The following is a 17,500-nucleotide window of genomic DNA, read 5'->3' on the forward strand; positions in this document are numbered from 1 at the left end:
GGAGTGGGAGAGGGAACAGGAGGAGACACGGAAGAGAGACCACAGACGCATCGGCAAGGTGAGGTGGACGGGAGCGGGGAAGAAAAAAGATCTAGGCCCAATAAGCATAGATATATAAATAACTGGAGACAGGTTGTCATTGGTACCACAGCGCTACTGTAGCTAGCGGAGTAGTGTAGAAACTATTGCTAACAAACTAACCTATTTAAGCAGGCTAGCTTAGCATCTTGGCTAACTGAGGCAAGTGCGACGGTGTCTCAAATGGAGCGTATAGTGATATGGGGAGGTGTGTTTTGCCTCCAGGACCAGGAGCTGTTCTTCTTTAATGACGTCAGTCCTGGAAGCTGCTTCTTCCTGCCTAAAGGAGCTCACATCTACAACACACTCGCTGACTTTATCAAAGGTAACACACGCACACACACAGGCATCACAATTGTTGTGCTTGAAATATTATTTATTTTTATTGATATAAAATAGACTAACTTACACACAAATATACTATATTTACCAATTCTATCTTACTAGCTACTGCTTCTACAAAATAGATCAGATATTCACAGGAAGCCTATCTCTGCAGCCAACTCCAACACCTCTGGAATGGCTTGTAGTTTCCCCATCAGAAAAATGCCACTGGTCTCCTGGTCCCAGTCTGTATTTAATCTATGGGATAGTGTTAAATGCATAGAAATAGAATGGTCAAACCATAAACTTGAATTAGGAGTCCCAGTTCTATTCATTCTATTTCTATGCATTAAACACTTTCTGACAGGCAAATCAGAACTGGGCCCTGAGCTCACACGCTGCTCGTAAAACCCCCTCCCCTAAATCTCCTGTAGAACTCCACCTTGCGCTTCAGCTCCATGTGCTTGTGAAACAGATGTAATTTTCTCCTGCTCAGGCAGGTGCTGGTTGTGATGCCAGCAGCTGGCCATGTTTAGGGGCTTCCAGTGCCACTCCTGCAAGATCTCTGAGAAACTGGGTCAGGACCAGACCTAAATTCACACAAACCAGTTCTATATGTACCCAAATGCATGCTAACCAAGGAATGTTGAGAAGTACACCAAACTCAACAATGAACCAAATCTTTATTGAGTACACCATGATTCGAACCATTGATGATGGGATTTGAAGGTGCACAGGAAGATACTGATGTCTGGGTGCCATCCATGTTACAGACTGGTGAAATCGTTGGATGTAGAAGCTCATTTTTGAAAACTTGATAATCTAAGATGCCAGAAACCAGAGTGAAACAGTATCTAGAGAGTTGGGCCAATGCGGTCTCTGTCTGAACGTTCCGAGAGCACCACTTTCTCCTCTATAGCCATTGCTACGTGATAATTGACACTTTCACATTATGCTGTTTAATTCTGATCGTTTTCAAAACTGATGAAGATCCAATTTGTTGACACAAACACAGTACCGACTTGAATACACATTATCCCAAATGCTAATCAGTAAAAATGTTAGAAATTCACTGCACTGATTTGTTTGTTGACAGCGGGTCATTTCATAGGGAACTGTCAGACACTCGTACTGTTACATCACCACCATGTCAAGAATAAGGTGCTAGCATGTCAGCTGTTCTAAAGCCATTAGTTAATTCACTCTGCCGATCTACTCTCGTCTGAGTGTGCCAGAGTGCAGAATAACTGATGAATTAACGAACGCGCAACCCCCATTGAACATGACCGGTGTCAGTAAACGTCGTCAAATAAACGTAATTTCATTGTTGCAAGCAGCACAGTTAGTCACCAACACTCTGGATACCATGCAGACAGCCTAACCAGCTCTGCTAGGGTAAGTAAAATGGTCAGTGAGGTGTTCTCTCATTTGTGTCTGGAAGTAGCTAGCAAGTTAGCCAACTTTAGCCAGTTGGGTGATTAACTGCCGTTGTGAGGTCGGAACGCTCGATCAACCCTACTCCTCGGTCAGGGCGTCCAGTGTGTGCTCTGTAAGCTCCTAGAGCGGAACGCTCTGAATTTACGAATGGAGAATCTGACAACACTCTGAATTGACGAATGCCCAGAGCGCTCTATGAGCACACTATGGAAATCCAGAGTGAATTTATTAGGGATAGGGGGCAGCATTTTCACTTTGGATGAATTGCGTGCCCATAGTGAACTGCATCCTACTCTGTCCTAGATGCTAATATATGCATATTATTATTACTATTGGATAGAAAACACTCTGAAGTTTCTAAAACTGTTTGAATTATGTCTGTGAGTATAACAGAACTCATAGGGCAGGCAATCTTCCAAACAGGAAGTGGAAATTCTGAAGGCTGGTCGAATTTGAAGTCATCGCCTATTCACATCCAAACAAGATATGGATCTGTTCGCACTTCCTACGCCTTCCACTAGATGTCAGCATTCAGTAGAATGTGGAATGAAGCCTCTAGTGTGAATTTTGACTGAACGGGAGGGGAATGAGTCACTGGCCTGGCAGAATGCCATTTCCTGGTTGCGCAATTCTCTATTGATATCGCATGAGTTCCATGACTGTAGACAAAAACGAATGCTCCGGTTGGAATGTTATTGGATATATATGAAAAGAACATCCTAAAGATTGATTCTCTACTTAGTTTGACCAGTTTATTCGACCTGGAATATATATTTTTGAAGTTTCCATACGAGTTCGCCTGGACCAGTGCCAGCTTTTGGGCATGTGAGCTAAACGTGGTTGCAAATGCAGCTAATTGGACACTAGTAATGGACATTATGGAACAAAACAACGATTTATTGTGGAACTAGGACTCCTTGCACTGCATTCTGATGAAAGATCACCAAAGTTAAGGGAATATTTATGATGTAATTTCGTATTTCTGTTGACTCCAACATGGCGGAGAAATATATTTACTTCTGAGCTCCGTCTCAGATTTTTGCATGGTATGCTTTTTTCGTAATGTTAAAAAAAAATCTGACCCAGCGGTTGCATTAAGAACCAGTGTATCTTTAATTATATGTAAAACATGTATCTTTCGTCAGAGTTTATGATGAGTATTTCTGTTATCTGACGTAGCTCTCTGTAATTACTCCGGATATTTTGGAGGCATTTCTGAACATGGCGTCAATGTAAACCGATATTTGTGGATATAAATATGCATATTATCGAACAAAACATAAATGTATTGTGTAACATGATGTCATATGATTGTCATCTGATGAAGATTATCAAAGGTTAGTGATTAATTGTATCTATAATTCTGCGTTTGTGACTATCTTTGGCTGGGAAAAATGGCTGTTTTTGGGGGGGATTTGGTGATCTAACATAAATATATGTATTTTCGCTGTAAAACATTTTAAAAATCAGACATGATGGGTCGATTAACAAGATGTTTCTTTCATTTGCTGTACTGGATTTGTTAATGTATGAAAGTTAAATATTTCAAAAAATATTTTTAATATCCCGCGCCACCTTTCCAGCGGAATGTTGGGGGTGGTTCCGTTAATAGAACGTGTGTCCTAGACAGGTTAACACCCCTGGTATTTTTTATGATTTTAGAATAGAATGGCCACAACAATCAGGGAAGTACGCTTCCGTGTGCACACACACACACAGCCGCTCATTCAGACATCTTTACCCTGACGGTAAACCTCAGGACACACCTGTTGTAGTCAGGAAATCACTGCAATTGCTACACTGTGACTGTCTGTTTTCAAAATAACCCTGGATGACACACGCACAGAGAAGAAATGTGTCTGTAATAATTAAGATGTAACATCCCTCTGTTCCTCCCTTCCTTCTCTCCACCCCCCCCCAGACTGAGTACAGGAGGCGTGGCTTCCATGAGGTTGTGACCCCTACTCTATACAGCACTGCACTGTGGGAGCGTTCGGGTCACTGGGAACACTACAGTGAAAACATGTTTACTGTGACCGGTGACACACACACCTATGCACTCAAACCCATGAACTGTCCTGCACACTGGTGAGAACACACACACCCCTACATTCTGTCATACTCTGCCCCACACACTGTTCAGGACTTCTCAATAACAGCTCTCTCTGTTCCAGTCTGATGTTTGAGCAGCGTGTAAGGTCATGGAGGGAGCTCCCGTTGCGTTGGGCCGATTTCGGGGCACTGCATCGGAACGAGCTGTCCGGCGCTCTGGGTGGTCTCACCCGGGTCCGCAGGTTCTGCCAGGATGACGCACACATCTTCTGCACTCCTGAGCAGGTATCTTTTTGGATATTTGTCTCACATTTTCACCCTGGAATTCCTAGGACAGCAGACAGTGGGAGAAAGTGTGATTGTATCCCTGACTCCCCAATGATTCCCTTATCCCATTAAACCACACACACACTTGCGCTTATACACACACTGATTCATGATATTGTGAGGTTTGTTTTCCACTTTGGCTTCAATCCAATCACTGGAACAGTCAATAAATCAACTGTTCCTCCTCACTCATCTCTAAGTTAACCCATAACCCCAAAGCCCTGGACTCTCCAGTTTCATCTGTTTATTTATACTGTCTTTTACAATATTGCATTTACATGATCTATTCTGTCTCCATACCTGTCCTCCTTTTCTGGCTGTACTCCTGCCCCCAATCCCTTCCTGTACCCCCCCCACACACTCTCTCTCTCTGTCAGTTGGGAGGAGGAGATCATAGCGTGTTTGGACTTTGTGAGGAGTGTGTATCGAGTTTTTTGGATTCTCCTTCCACTGTCTCCTCTCCACCGACCTACACCCTGCCTGGGGGAGGCCTGCACTGTGGGACCATGCTGAGCAGGTACACACCACACCACACACACACACAACATACAGACAGATGTACGCACAGAGCCAGCTGTGTAAATGTGTGTTACTATCCCACAAGTGATGTCTATATAAATCCCAGCACATAGCCTCTATTGTAATCTTAATGATGGACACTTACAGTGGGGCAAAAAGTATTTAGTCAGCCACCAATTGCATAAGTTCTCTCACTTAAAAATATGAGAGATGCCTGTAATTTTCATCATAGGTACACTTCAACTATGACAGACAAAATGAAAAAAAATCCTGAACATCACATTGTAGGATTTTTAATGAATTTATTTTCAAATTATGGTGGAAAATAAGTATTTGGTCACCTACAAACAAGCAAGATATCTGGCTCTCACAGACCTGTAACTTCTTCTTTACATTTACATTTAAGTCATTTAGCAGGCTCTTATCGCTCTTATCCAGAGCTGACTTAAGAAACTTCTCTGTCCCTCCACTCGTTACCTGTATTAATGGCACCTGTTTGAACTTGTTATCAGTATAAAAGACACCTGTCCACAACGTCAAACAGTCACACTCCAAACTCCACTATGGCCAAGACCAAAGAGCTGTCCAAAGGACACCAGAAACAAAATTGTAGACCTGCACCAGGCTGGGAAGACTGAATCTGCAATAGGTAAGCAGCTTGGTTTGAAGAAATCAACTGTGGGAGCAATTATTAGGAAATGGAAGACATACAAGACCACTGATAATCTCCCTTGATCTGGGGCTCCCACGCAAGATCTCACCCTAATGAGGTCAAACAACAAAGCCTACCATCAGTAACACACTACGCTGCCAGGGACTCAAATCCTGCAGTGCCAGGCGTGTCCCCCTGTAGCCAGTACATATCCAGGCCCATCTGAAGTTTGCTAGAGAGCATTTGGATGATCCAGAAGAAGATTGGGAGAATGTCATATGGTCAGATGAAACCAAATAGAACTTTTTGGTAAAAACTCAACTTCGTTGTGTTTGGAGGACAAAGAATGCTGAGTTTCATCCAAGAGAACACCATACCTACTGAAGCATGGGGTGGAAACATCACGCTTTGGGGATGTTTTCTGCAAAGGGACCAGGAAGACTGATCCGTGTAAAGGAAGAATGGGGCCATGTATCGTGAGATTTTGAGTGAAAACCTCCTTCCATCAGCAAGGGCATTGGAGATGTGCCTGGGTCTTTCAGCATGACAATGATCCCAAACACACCGCCCGGGCAACGAAGGAGTGGCTTTGTAAGAAGCATTTCAAGGTCTTGGAGTGGCCTAGCCAGTCTCCAGATCTCAACCCCATAGAAAATCTTTGGAGGGAGTTGAAAGTCCTTGTTGCCCAGCAACAGCCCCAAAACATCACTGCTCTAGAGGAGATCTGCATGGAGGAATGGGCCAAAATACCAGCAACAGTGTGTGAAAACCTTGTGAAGACTTACAGAAAATGTTAGACCTCTGTCATTGCCAACAAAGGGTATATAACAAAGTATTGAAACTTTTGTTATTGACCAAATACTTATTTTCCACCATAATTTGCAAATAAATCCATTCAAAATCCTACAATGTGATTTTCTGGATTTTTTTTTTCTAATTTTGTCTGTCGTAGTTAAAGTGTACCAATGATGAAAATTACAGGCCTCCTCTTTTTAAGAGTGAGAACTTGCACAATTGGTGGCTGACTAAATACTTTTTTGCCCCACTATATCCAATCAGGGTTGATATATGGCCATGTGGATGTAACGAACTCAAAACCCTGTCTGTTCTGTGGCTGCTGTTTATGCTCCCTGCCTCTTCCTCTGTGGAGTAAAGCTCAGGAAATTAACACAGAGAGGAGAAGCTTAATGAAGAAATCCTCTCCTCTCTCTCTACCTCTCTCTGTCTCTTTCTCTCTGAGCAGCAGTTGGAGAGAAGTCTGCAGCAGTTTGGAGAGCGCTGGCAGTTCAACCCAGGAGATGGAGCGTTCTATGGGCCAAAGGTCAGTTACACAAGACCCTTCTGTCTGAACGTTGTGTAACGCTGCAACCCGCCCTGAACAGAGCCATGTTATTAACACTCACACACTCCCACATCTTCCTGTTGTCCTAGATTGACATCCAGATCAAGGACGCCATTGGTCGACAGCACCAGTGTGCCACCATCCAATTGGACTTCCAGCTACCAATCAGATTTGACCTGCAGTATGTGGGGTGAGTCACTCATCTTTGTCAGTTCAACCTTTGTGTTCTGGGATGTTCCTGATGCAGCTTCTGTTCTTATTTAACTAATGGTAGATTTAATTGGGTTGCACATGGCTGGCAATGTTATTAGACTGAGTGAATTTAAAGCTAGAATCCTAAATTGTTGCATCCATTTTTAGATATATATATTAATATATAATAATCTCCGCAAAAAAGAAACATCCCTTTTTCAGGACCCTGTCTGTCAAAGATAATTAGTAAAAATCAGAATAACTTCACAAATCTTCATTGTAAAGGGTTTAAATGCTGTTTCCCATGCTTTTAAATAAACCATAAACAATTAATGAACATGCACCTGTGGAACGGTCAATAAGACACTAACAGCTTACAGGCGGTAAGCAATTAAGGTCACAGTTATGAAAACTTAGCACACTAAAGAGGCCTTGCTACTGACTCTGAAAACCCCCAAAAGAAAGCTGCCCAGTGTCCCTGCTCATCTGCGTGAATGTGCCTTAGGCATGCTGCAAGGAGGCAAGACTGCAGATGTGGCCAGGGCAATAAATTGCAATGTCCGTACTGTGAGACGCCTAAGACAGTGCTACAGGGAGACAGGACAGACAGCTGTTAGTCCTTGCGGTGGCAGACCACGTGTAACAACACCTGCACAGGATCAGTACATTCGAACATCACACCTGCGGGACAGGTACAGGATGGCAACAACAACTGCCCAAGTTACACCAGGAACTCATCATCCCTCCATCAGTGCTCAGACTGTCCGCAATAGGCTGAGAGAGGCTGGACTGAGGGCTTGTAGGCCTGTTATAAGGCAGGCATCACCGGCAACAACATCGCCTTTGGGCACAAACCCACCGTTGCTGGACCAGACAGGACTGGCAAAAGTGCTCTTCACTGACGAGTTGCGGTTTGTCTCACCAGGGGTGATGGTCGGATTCGCGACTAGGGCCATTCCCCCAGAAATGTTCGGGAACTTGCAGGTGCCTTGGTGTAGGAGTGGGGTAACATCTCACAGCAGGTTTTCCTACTTACAAAGTATGTAGAGGTCTAATCTTTATCATAGGTACACTTCAACTGTGAGAGACAGAATCTAAAACAAAAGTCCATTGAATGATGTCTGTGAGTATAACAGAACTCGTATGGCAGGCAAAAACCTGAGAAGAAATCCAAACAGGAAGTGGGAAATCTGAGGTTGGTCGATTTTCAACCCAGCCCCTATTGAATACACAGTGGGATATTGGTTATGTTGCACTCCCAAGGCTTCCACTAGATGTCAACCGTCTTTAGAAACTCATTTAAGGATTCTACTGTGAAGTCAAATCAAATTTTATTTGTCACATACACATGGTTAGCAGATGTTAATGCGAGTGTAGCGAAATGCTTGTGCTTCTAGTTCCGACAATGCAGTGATAACCAACAAGTAATCTAACTAACAATTCCAAAACTACTGTCTTATACACAGTGTAAGGGGATAAAGAATATGTACATAAGGATATATGAATGAGTGATGGTACAGGGCAGCATACAGTAGATGGTATCGAGTACAGTATATACATATGAGATGAGTATGTAGACAAAGTAAACAAAGTGGCATAGTTAAAGTGGCATAGTTAAAGTGGCTAGTGATACATGTATTACATAAGGATGCAGTCGATGATATAGAGTACAGTATATACGTATGCATATGAGATGAATAATGTAGGGTAAGTAACATTATACAAGGTAGCATTGTTTAAAGTGGCTAGTGATATATTTACATCATTTCCCATTATTAAAGTGGCTGGAGTTGGGTCAGTGTCAATGACCGTGTGTTGGCAACAGCCACTCAATGTTAGTGGTGGCTGTTTAACAGTCTGATGGCCTTGAGATAGAAGCTGTTTTCAGTCTCTCGGTCCCAGCTTTGATGCACCTGTACTGACCTCGCCTTCTGGATGATAGCGGGGTGAACAGGCAGTGGCTCGGGTGGTTGATGATCTTTATGGCCTTCCTGTAACATCGGGTGGTGTAGGTGTCCTGGAGGGCAGGTAGTTTGCCCCGGTGATGCGTTGTGCAGACCTCACTACCCTCTGGAGAGCCTTACGGTTGAGGGCGGAGCAGTTGCCGTACCAGGCGGTGATACAGCCCGCCAGGATGCTCTCGATTGTGCATCTGTAGAAGTTTGTGAGTGCTTTTGGTGACAAGCCGAATTTCTTCAGCCTCCTGAGGTTGAAGAGGCGCTGCTGCGCCTTCTTCACGACGCTGTCAGTGTGAGTGGACCAATTCTCTCCACTACTGTTCCATCGATGTGGATGGGGGGGGGTGTTCCCTCTGCTGTTTCCTGAAGTCCACAATCATCTCCTTAGTTTTGTTGACGTTGAGTGTGAGGTTATTTTCCTGACACCACACTCCGAGGGCCCTCACCTCCTCTCTGTAGGCCGTCTCGTCGTTGTTGGTAATCAAGCCTACCACTGTTGTGTCGTCCGCAAACTTGATGATTGAGTTGGAGCGTGCGTGGCCACTCAGTCGTGGGTGAACAGGGAGTACAGGAGAGGGCTCAGAACGCACCCTTGTGGGGCCCCCCGTGTTGAGGATCAGCGGGGAGGAGATGTTGTTGCCTACCCTCACCACCTGGGGCGGCCCGTCAGGAAGTCCAGTACCCAGTTGCACAGGCGGGGTCGAGACCCAGGGTCTCGAGCTTGATGACGAGCTTGGAGGGTACTATGGTGTTGAATGCCGAGCTGTAGTCGATGAACAGCATTCTCACATAGGTATTCCTCTTGTCCAGGTGGGTTAGGGCAGTGTGCAGTGTGGTTGAGATTGCGTCGTCTGTGGACCTATTTGGGCGGTAAGCAAATTGGAGTGGGTCTTGGGTGTCAGGTAGGGTGGTGGTGATATGGTCCTTGACTAGTCTCTCAAAGCACTTCATGATGACGGAAGTGAGTGCTACGGGGCGGTAGTCGTTTAGCTCAGTTACCTTAGCTTTCTTGGGAACAGGAACAATGGTGGCCCTCTTGAAGCATGTGGGAACAGCAGACTGGTATAGGGATTGATTGAATATGTCCGTAAACACACCGGCCAGCTGGTCTGCGCATGCTCTGAGGGCGCGGCTGGGGATGCCGTCTGGGCCTGCAGCCTTGCGAGGGTTAACACGTTTAAATGTCTTACTCACCTCGGCTGCAGTGAAGGAGAGACCGCATGTTTTCGTTGCAGGCCGTGTCAGTGGCACTGTATTGTCCTCAAAGCGGGCAAAAAAGTTATTTAGTCTGCCTGGGAGCAAGACATCCTGGTCCGTGACTGGGCTGGGTTTCTTCTTGTAGTCCGTGATTGACTGTAGACCCTGCCACATGCCTCTTGTGTCTGATTCTACTTTGTCTCTGTACTGACGCTTAGCTTGTTTAATAGCCCTGCAGAGGGAATAGCTGCATTGTTTATATTCGGTCATGTTACCAAACACCTTGCTCTGATTAAAAACAGTGGTTCGCGCTTTCAGTTTCACGCGAATGCTGCCATCAATCCACGGTTTCTGGTTAGGTAATGTTTTTATCGTTGCTATGGGAACGACATCTTCAACGCACGTTCTAATGAACTCGCACACCGAATCAGCGTATTCGTCAATATTTTTATCTGACGCAATACGAAACATGTCCCAGTCCACGTGATGGAAGCAGTCTTGGAGTGTGGAGTCAGCTTGGTCGGACCAGCGTTGGACAAACCTCAGCGTGGGAGCCTCTTTTTAAGTTTCTGTCTGTAGGCAGGGATCAACAAAATGGAGTCGTGGTCAGCTTTTCCGAAGGGGGGCGGGGCAGGGCCTTATATGCGTCGCGGAAGTTAGAGTAACAATGATCCAAGGTTTTACCACCCCTGGTTGCGCAATCGATATGCTGATAAAATTTAGGGAGTCTTGTTTTCAGATTAGCTTTGTTAAAATCCCCAGCTACAATGAATGCAGCCTCCGGATAAATGGTTTCCAGTTTGCAAAGAGTTAAATAAAGTTTGTTCAGAGCCATCGATGTGTCTGCTTGGGGGGGATATATACGGCTGTGATTATAATCGAAGAGAATTCTCTTGGTAGATAATGCGGTCTACATTTGATTGTGAGGAATTCTAAATCAGGTGAACAGAAGGATTTGAGTTCCTGTATGTTTCTTTCATCACACCATGTCTCGTTAGTCATGAGGCATACGCCCCGCCACTCTTCTTACCAGAAAGATGTTTGTTTCTGTCGGCGCGATGCGTGGAGAAACCCGTTGGCTGCACCGCCCGGATAGCGTCTTCCCAGTGAGCCATGTTTCGGTGAAGCAGAGGACGTTACAGTCTCTGATGTCCCTCTGGAATGCTACCCTTGCTCGGATTTCATCAACCTTGTTGTCAAGAGACTGGACATTGGCAAGAAGAATGCTAGGTAGTGGTGCGCGATGTGCCCGTGTCCTGAGTCTGACCAGAAGACCGCTACGTTTCCCTCTTTTACGAAGTCGTTTTTTGGGGGTCGCTGCATGCGATCCATTCCGTTGACCTGCTTGTAAGGCAGAACACAGGATCCGCGTCGCGGAAAAACATATTCTTGGTCGTACTGATGGTGAGTTGACGCTGATCTTATATTCAGTAGTTCTTCTCGACTGTATGTAATGAAACCTAAGATGACCTGGGGTACTAATGTAAGAAATAACACGTAAAAAAAACAAAAACTGCATAGTTTCCTAGGAACGCGAAGCGAGGCGGCCATCTCTGTCGGCGCCGGAGCTCACAGCTCATAAGGGCTGTTTGAGCCAGGTGTCTGGCAGATTGCCACATGCTCTGAGGCACGGTCACGAGAGAGTTGGCTCTCATTCCATTGCTTTTCTACAGACATAGGAATTCTCCGGTTGGAATATTATTGAAGTTTTATGTTAACATCCTAACTAACCCATACTTTTTGACATTTCGTCTGCAACTAGGAACGCGCTTCATGACTTTGGATTTGTTTACCAAACGTGCTAACAAAGTAGCTCTTTGGACATAAATGATGTACATTATCAAACTAAATCAAACATTTAATGTGGAACTGGGATTCCTGGGAGTGCATTCTGATGAAGGTCATCAAGGAAAGTAAATATTTAATGCTATTTATGACTAATGTTGACTACCCAATATGGCGGATATGTTTTTGGCTGCTTTGTTGTCTGAAAGCTGTACTCAGAATATTGCATGGTTTGCTTTTTCCGTAAAGTTAGAAACAAATCTGACACAGCAGTTGCATTAAGGAGAAGTGTATCTATATTTCCATGTCTAACAATTGTATTTTCATCGACATATATAATGAGTATTTCTGTAAAATGATGTGACTCTCTGCAATATCACCGGATGTTTTTGGAACTAGTAAATGTAACTCGCCAATGTATACTGAGTTTTAAAAAATATAAATATGCACTTTATCGAACAAAACATATATGTATTGTGTAACATGAAGTCCTATGAGTCATCTGATGAAGATCATCAAAGGTTAGTGATTCATTTGATCTTTTTGTGACTCCTCTCTTTGGCTGGAAAAATGGCTGAATTTGTCTGACCTTAGCGGTGACCTAACATAATCATTTCTGGTGCTTTCGCTGTAAAGCCTATTTGAAATCGGACACCGGTGGGATTAACAACAAGATTACCTTTAAAATGGTATAAGATACATACATGTATGTTTGAGGAATTGTAATTCTAAGATTTCTGTTTGAATTTGGTGCCCTGCACTTTCACTGGCTGTTGTCATATCAATCCCGTTAACGGGATTGCAGCCCCTAAGAGGTTGTTTAACAAACTATAGTTCTGGCATGTCGGTTAGGACATCTACTTTGTGCACGACACAAGTCATTTTTCCAACAATTATTTACAGATCGATTATTTCACTTATAATTCACTGTATCCATTGGGACAGAAGTTAACATACATTTAGTTGACTGTGCCTTTAAAAAGCTTGGAAAATTCTAGAAAATGATGGCATGGCTTTAGAAGCTTCTGATTGAAATCATTTGAGTCAATTGGAGGTGCACCTGTGGATATATTTTAAGGCCCACCTTCAAACTCAGTGCCTCATTATTTGACATCATGGGAAAATTAAATGAAATCAGCTAAGAACTCAGAATGTGTTTTTTTACCTCCACAAGTCTGATTTATCCTTGGGAGCAATTTCCAAATGCCTGAAGGTACCACGTTCATCTGTACATACGCAAGTATAAACACCATGGGACCACACAGCTGTCATACTGCTCAGGAAGGAGGCGAGTTCTGTCTCCTAGAGATGAACATACTTGGTGCGAAAAGTGCAAATCAATCCCAGAACAACAGCAAAGGACCTTGTGAAGATGCTTGAGTAAACCGGTACAAAAGTGTTTATATCCACAGTAAAATGAGTCCTATATCGACAACCTGAAAGGCCGCTCAGCAAGGAAGAAGCCACTGCTCCAAAACCGCCATTAAAAAAAGCCAGACTACGGTTTGCAACTGCACATGGGGACAAATGGCATACTTTTTGGAGAAATGTCCTCTGGTCTGATAAAACAAAAATAGAACTGTTTGGCCATAATGACCATCATTATGTTTGGAGGAATAAGGGGGAGGCTTGCAAGCCGAAGAACACCATCCCAACCCGTGAAGCACGGGGATGGCAGCATCATGTTGTGGGGGTACTTTGCTGCAGGAGGGACTGGTGCACTGCACAAAATAGATGGCATCACGAGGATGGCAAATTATGTGGATATATTGAAGCAACATCTCAAGACATCAGTCAGGAAGTTAAAGCTTGGTCGCAAATGGGTCTTCCAAATGGACAATGACCCCAAGCATACTTCCAACGTTGTGGCAAAATGGCTTAATGACAACAAAGTCAAGGCATTGGAGTGGCCATCACGAAGCTCTGACCTAAATTCTATAGAAAATTTGTGGGCAGAACTGAAAAAGCATGCGAGCAAGGAGGCCTACAAACCTGACTCAGTTACACCAGCTCTGTCAGGAGGAATGGGCCAAAATTCACCCAACTTATTGTGGGATGCTTGTGGAAGGCTACCTGAAATGTTTGACCCAAGTTCAACAATTTAAAGGCAATGCTACCAACTACTAATTGACTGAACTTTTGACCCACTGGGAATGTGATGAAAGAAATAAAGGCTGAAATAAATGATTATCTCTACTATTATTCTGACATTTCACATTTTCTTAAAATAAAGTGGTCATCCTAACTGACCTAAGACAGGGAATTTTTACTAGGATTAAATGTCAGGAATTGTGAAAAATTTGTTTAAATGTATTTGGCTAAGGTGTATGTAAACTTCCAACTTCAACTGTACATACATACACACACACACTACCGTTCAAAAGTTTGAGGTCAATTACAAAAACAAGGATATTTCTAAGACAAAATAAGTTTGTCCATAAAATAACAACAAATTGATCAGGAAAAGGTTGTAGAGATAGCTAATGTTGTAAATGACTATTGTAGTTGGAAACGGCTGATTTAAAAAATAAATAATGGAATGTCTACATAGGTGTACAGTGGCCCATTATCAGCAACCATCCCTCCTGTGTTCCAATGGCACGTTGTGTTAGATAATCCAAGTTTAGCATTTGAAAAGGCTAATTGATCATTAGAAAACCCTTTTGCAAGTATGTTAGAACAGCTGAAAACTTAAAGAAACAATAAAACTGGCCTTCTTTAGACTAGTTGAGTATCTGGATTATCAGCATTTGTGGGTTTGATTATGGCCAGAAACAAAACTCCTCAGCCTATTCATTCTGAGAAATGAAGACTGTTCCATGTGAGAAACTGAAGATCTTGTACAACGCTGTGTACTACTCTCTTCACAGAACAGCACAAACTGGCGCTAACCAGAATAGAAAGAGGAGTGGGAGGTCCCGGCGCAAAAGGACAAGTACATTAGTGTCTAGTTTAAGAAACAGACGCCTCACAAGTCCTCAACTGACAGTTTCATTAAATAGTACCTGCAAAACACCAGTCTCAACGTCAGCAGGGAAGAGGAGACTCTGGGCTTTCTAGGCAGAGTTGCAAAGAAAAGCCTGATCTCAGACTGGGCAAAAGAACAGACACTGGACAATGTTTGTAAACAACATAAATAAACACTGTATAGCCTCATAACAAGGTTAAACACATGTTGATATCATGGATGGTCAGTCCTTGCATCCATAGCTCTGAATTTCAGTGGTTACATTTCTCCAGGCTCATCCCTTCAGAGGTGGGGTGTCTGCTTTGTTATTGTAGCTTTAAGACCTGAAGTGATCTCCTCTACTCTCCCCTATCTCACCACATCTTTCTCTCTTCCCTCACCCGCTCTCTCCTTGCTCTCTTTCACCCTTTCTCTCGCTCTCAGGGGGATGGAGAGACCCACAGACCAGTGATGGTCCACAGAGCTGTTCTGGGATCACTGGAACGCATGATCGCTATATTGGCTGAGAATTTTCGGGAAATGGTGAGAAGTGTGTCTGTTTCTATGTCTGTGATTTGATTAATCTAAAATGATACCGCTTTGGTTACCCACATTTCTCTTTCCTTTCGGTCTCTTTCAGGCCTCTGTGGTTGTCTCCAGCGCAGGTCATGATTATTCCTGTAGGGGAGGTAGTGAGTCGTACGTGCAACAGGTCAGGACTCATAATATCAGATCTGGGTCCATATGTATCGAGTGTCTCAGAGTAGGAGTGCTAATTTAGGGTCAGTTTTGCATTTTGGATCTCAATTCTTAAGATTACATGGAAAGGAGGAACCTGGTCCTAGATCAGCACTCCTGCTCTGAGACACATTATACACATGGCCCTTGTACTGCAGGCTGAAATCAACCCCCCATACACTCACACACGCGACCAAACACAACATGACTCAGCACACATCAAAGCTGTACCCCTCAATGACTCCAGAGGTCGAAGGCTAATCCAACACTGTACCCATACACGGTTCATCTTGACTCTGAAAAGGACTTGATCTGAGGTTAATTTTGTGATCAGGTTTTCATTTATTTAACACATGGGAACCAACAATGAAACAAAGGTAGGTACGTACATGCCACTACTCACATGTCAATATATTCTACAAGTTCCATCTGCCACATGATTAATGAGCCAGCAGCAGGTAAGACCAGACACAGGAGATAACATGGAATATAGACATGTAATGTTTCTGAGGCCTTTATCAGGACACGGCTCCTTGACTTGTCTTGTAAAAAGTCTTGTAAAAAGCCTGCCAGTCACAGCCTGCCAGTCACAACATTGCCAATACATCCTCCTGTATGTAATCTGCATGTAGCCCCAGGGGAGGAGAATCTATCAACACTGCTGATCTGGGGTCTGTCATGATGATACATAGACAGGTAATACAGCCACCAGTGTCTCGGCCCTCAGGGTGGATTTTAAAAGGTGCCCTCCTATCTGTTATTCTACCGTAGCCTGGTTCCTGTCTCCTCTACCACCACTGTGAGTGATGTATGTTTTGCTCTTGTTAAGGTGGTCCGACAGTTCCGCGAGGCTGGCTTCATGGCTGACGCGGATGATGACCATGGTGCCACCTTAAATAAGAAAATCCGCTCTGCACAGCTGGCCCAGTACAACTACATATTTGGTAAGAGTGCGTGGGTGAACATGGATTAGATTACTGTAGATTAAAAATAAACTGACACAGCTTGTAAACATATTGATTCAATAATTGTTTATTTGTGTGTGTGTGTGTGTGTGTGTGTGTGTGTGTGTGTGTGTGTGTGTGTGTGTGTGTGTGTGTGTGTCCAGTGGTAGGTGAGAAGGAGTGTGTGGGTGGCACGGTGAGTGTAAGGACCAGAGGGGGGAAGCAGCTAGGGAGGAGACCGACAGAGAAGGTCCTGGCATCACTCACACACCTACGAGATGCACGGAGCAACCAGGATGACTTCTAACACACACACCTGTTGTGGATTAAGAATTGCTCACTGTACTTTTGTAATAAAATATAACAACTTAAATGTTTAAACTCTTCTGGGTGTCTTTTGAACACACTTTTTCTGTGTGTGTGTGTGTGTGTGTGTGTAACTGTCATTATGGACATGGTCATGTTAATGGGGCTGGTGTGTGTAACTGTCATTATGGACATCACATTTACATTTAAGTCATTTAGCAGACGCTCTTAGCCAGAGCGACTTACAAATTGGTGCATTCACCTTATGACATCCAGTGGAACAGCCACTTTACAATAGTGCATCTAAATCTTTTAAGGGGGTGAGAAGGATTACTTTATCCTATCCTAGGTATTCCTTAAAGAGACATGGTCATGTTAATGGGGCTGGGTGTGTGTGTGTGTGTGTGTAACTGTCATTATGGACATGGTCATGTTAATGGGGCTGGTGTGTGTGTGTAACTGTCATGGACATGGTCATGTTAATGGGGCTGGTGTGTGTAAGTGTTTCATTGTGCAGCACTGGTTTGGAGAGACATCCATTTTAGGAATCTTATCGGGGTTTTCAGGCAACAGTTGTGATTGGTTGTTAATACTCAAATCAGCTCAGCCCTGTTACGTAAGACTGTCATCACTACCTTTAAAAGACTGGAATAGGAAAGGCAGGATACGCAGGGAGCGTGGGGGATTTGACTAAAATAGGAG

General features: G+C 43.8%; 1 protein-coding gene and 1 pseudogene across 6 annotated transcripts in view; both read left to right on the top strand.

Moving 5' to 3' along the window:
- LOC127906071 (threonine--tRNA ligase, mitochondrial-like) overlaps positions 1-403 on the top strand; it is a 93,556-nt gene extending 93,153 nt beyond the window's left edge. For all 6 annotated transcript variants that reach the window (XM_052495140.1, XM_052495141.1, XM_052495138.1 and 3 more), the window contains 2 exons: positions 1-58; positions 304-403. The exon at positions 1-58 is cut by the window's left edge and continues 106 nt beyond it. The gene's annotated coding sequence lies outside the window, so the exon portion shown is untranslated. The remainder of the gene's footprint in view (positions 59-303) is intronic.
- LOC127914909 (threonine--tRNA ligase 1, cytoplasmic-like) overlaps positions 1-16,877 on the top strand; it is an 86,908-nt pseudogene extending 70,031 nt beyond the window's left edge.
- Positions 16,878-17,500: the final 623 nt, after the last annotated feature.

Source organism: Oncorhynchus keta, chromosome 34 (genome assembly GCF_023373465.1).
Source record: "Oncorhynchus keta strain PuntledgeMale-10-30-2019 chromosome 34, Oket_V2, whole genome shotgun sequence".
NCBI classification, from domain to species: domain Eukaryota; kingdom Metazoa; phylum Chordata; class Actinopteri; order Salmoniformes; family Salmonidae; genus Oncorhynchus; species Oncorhynchus keta.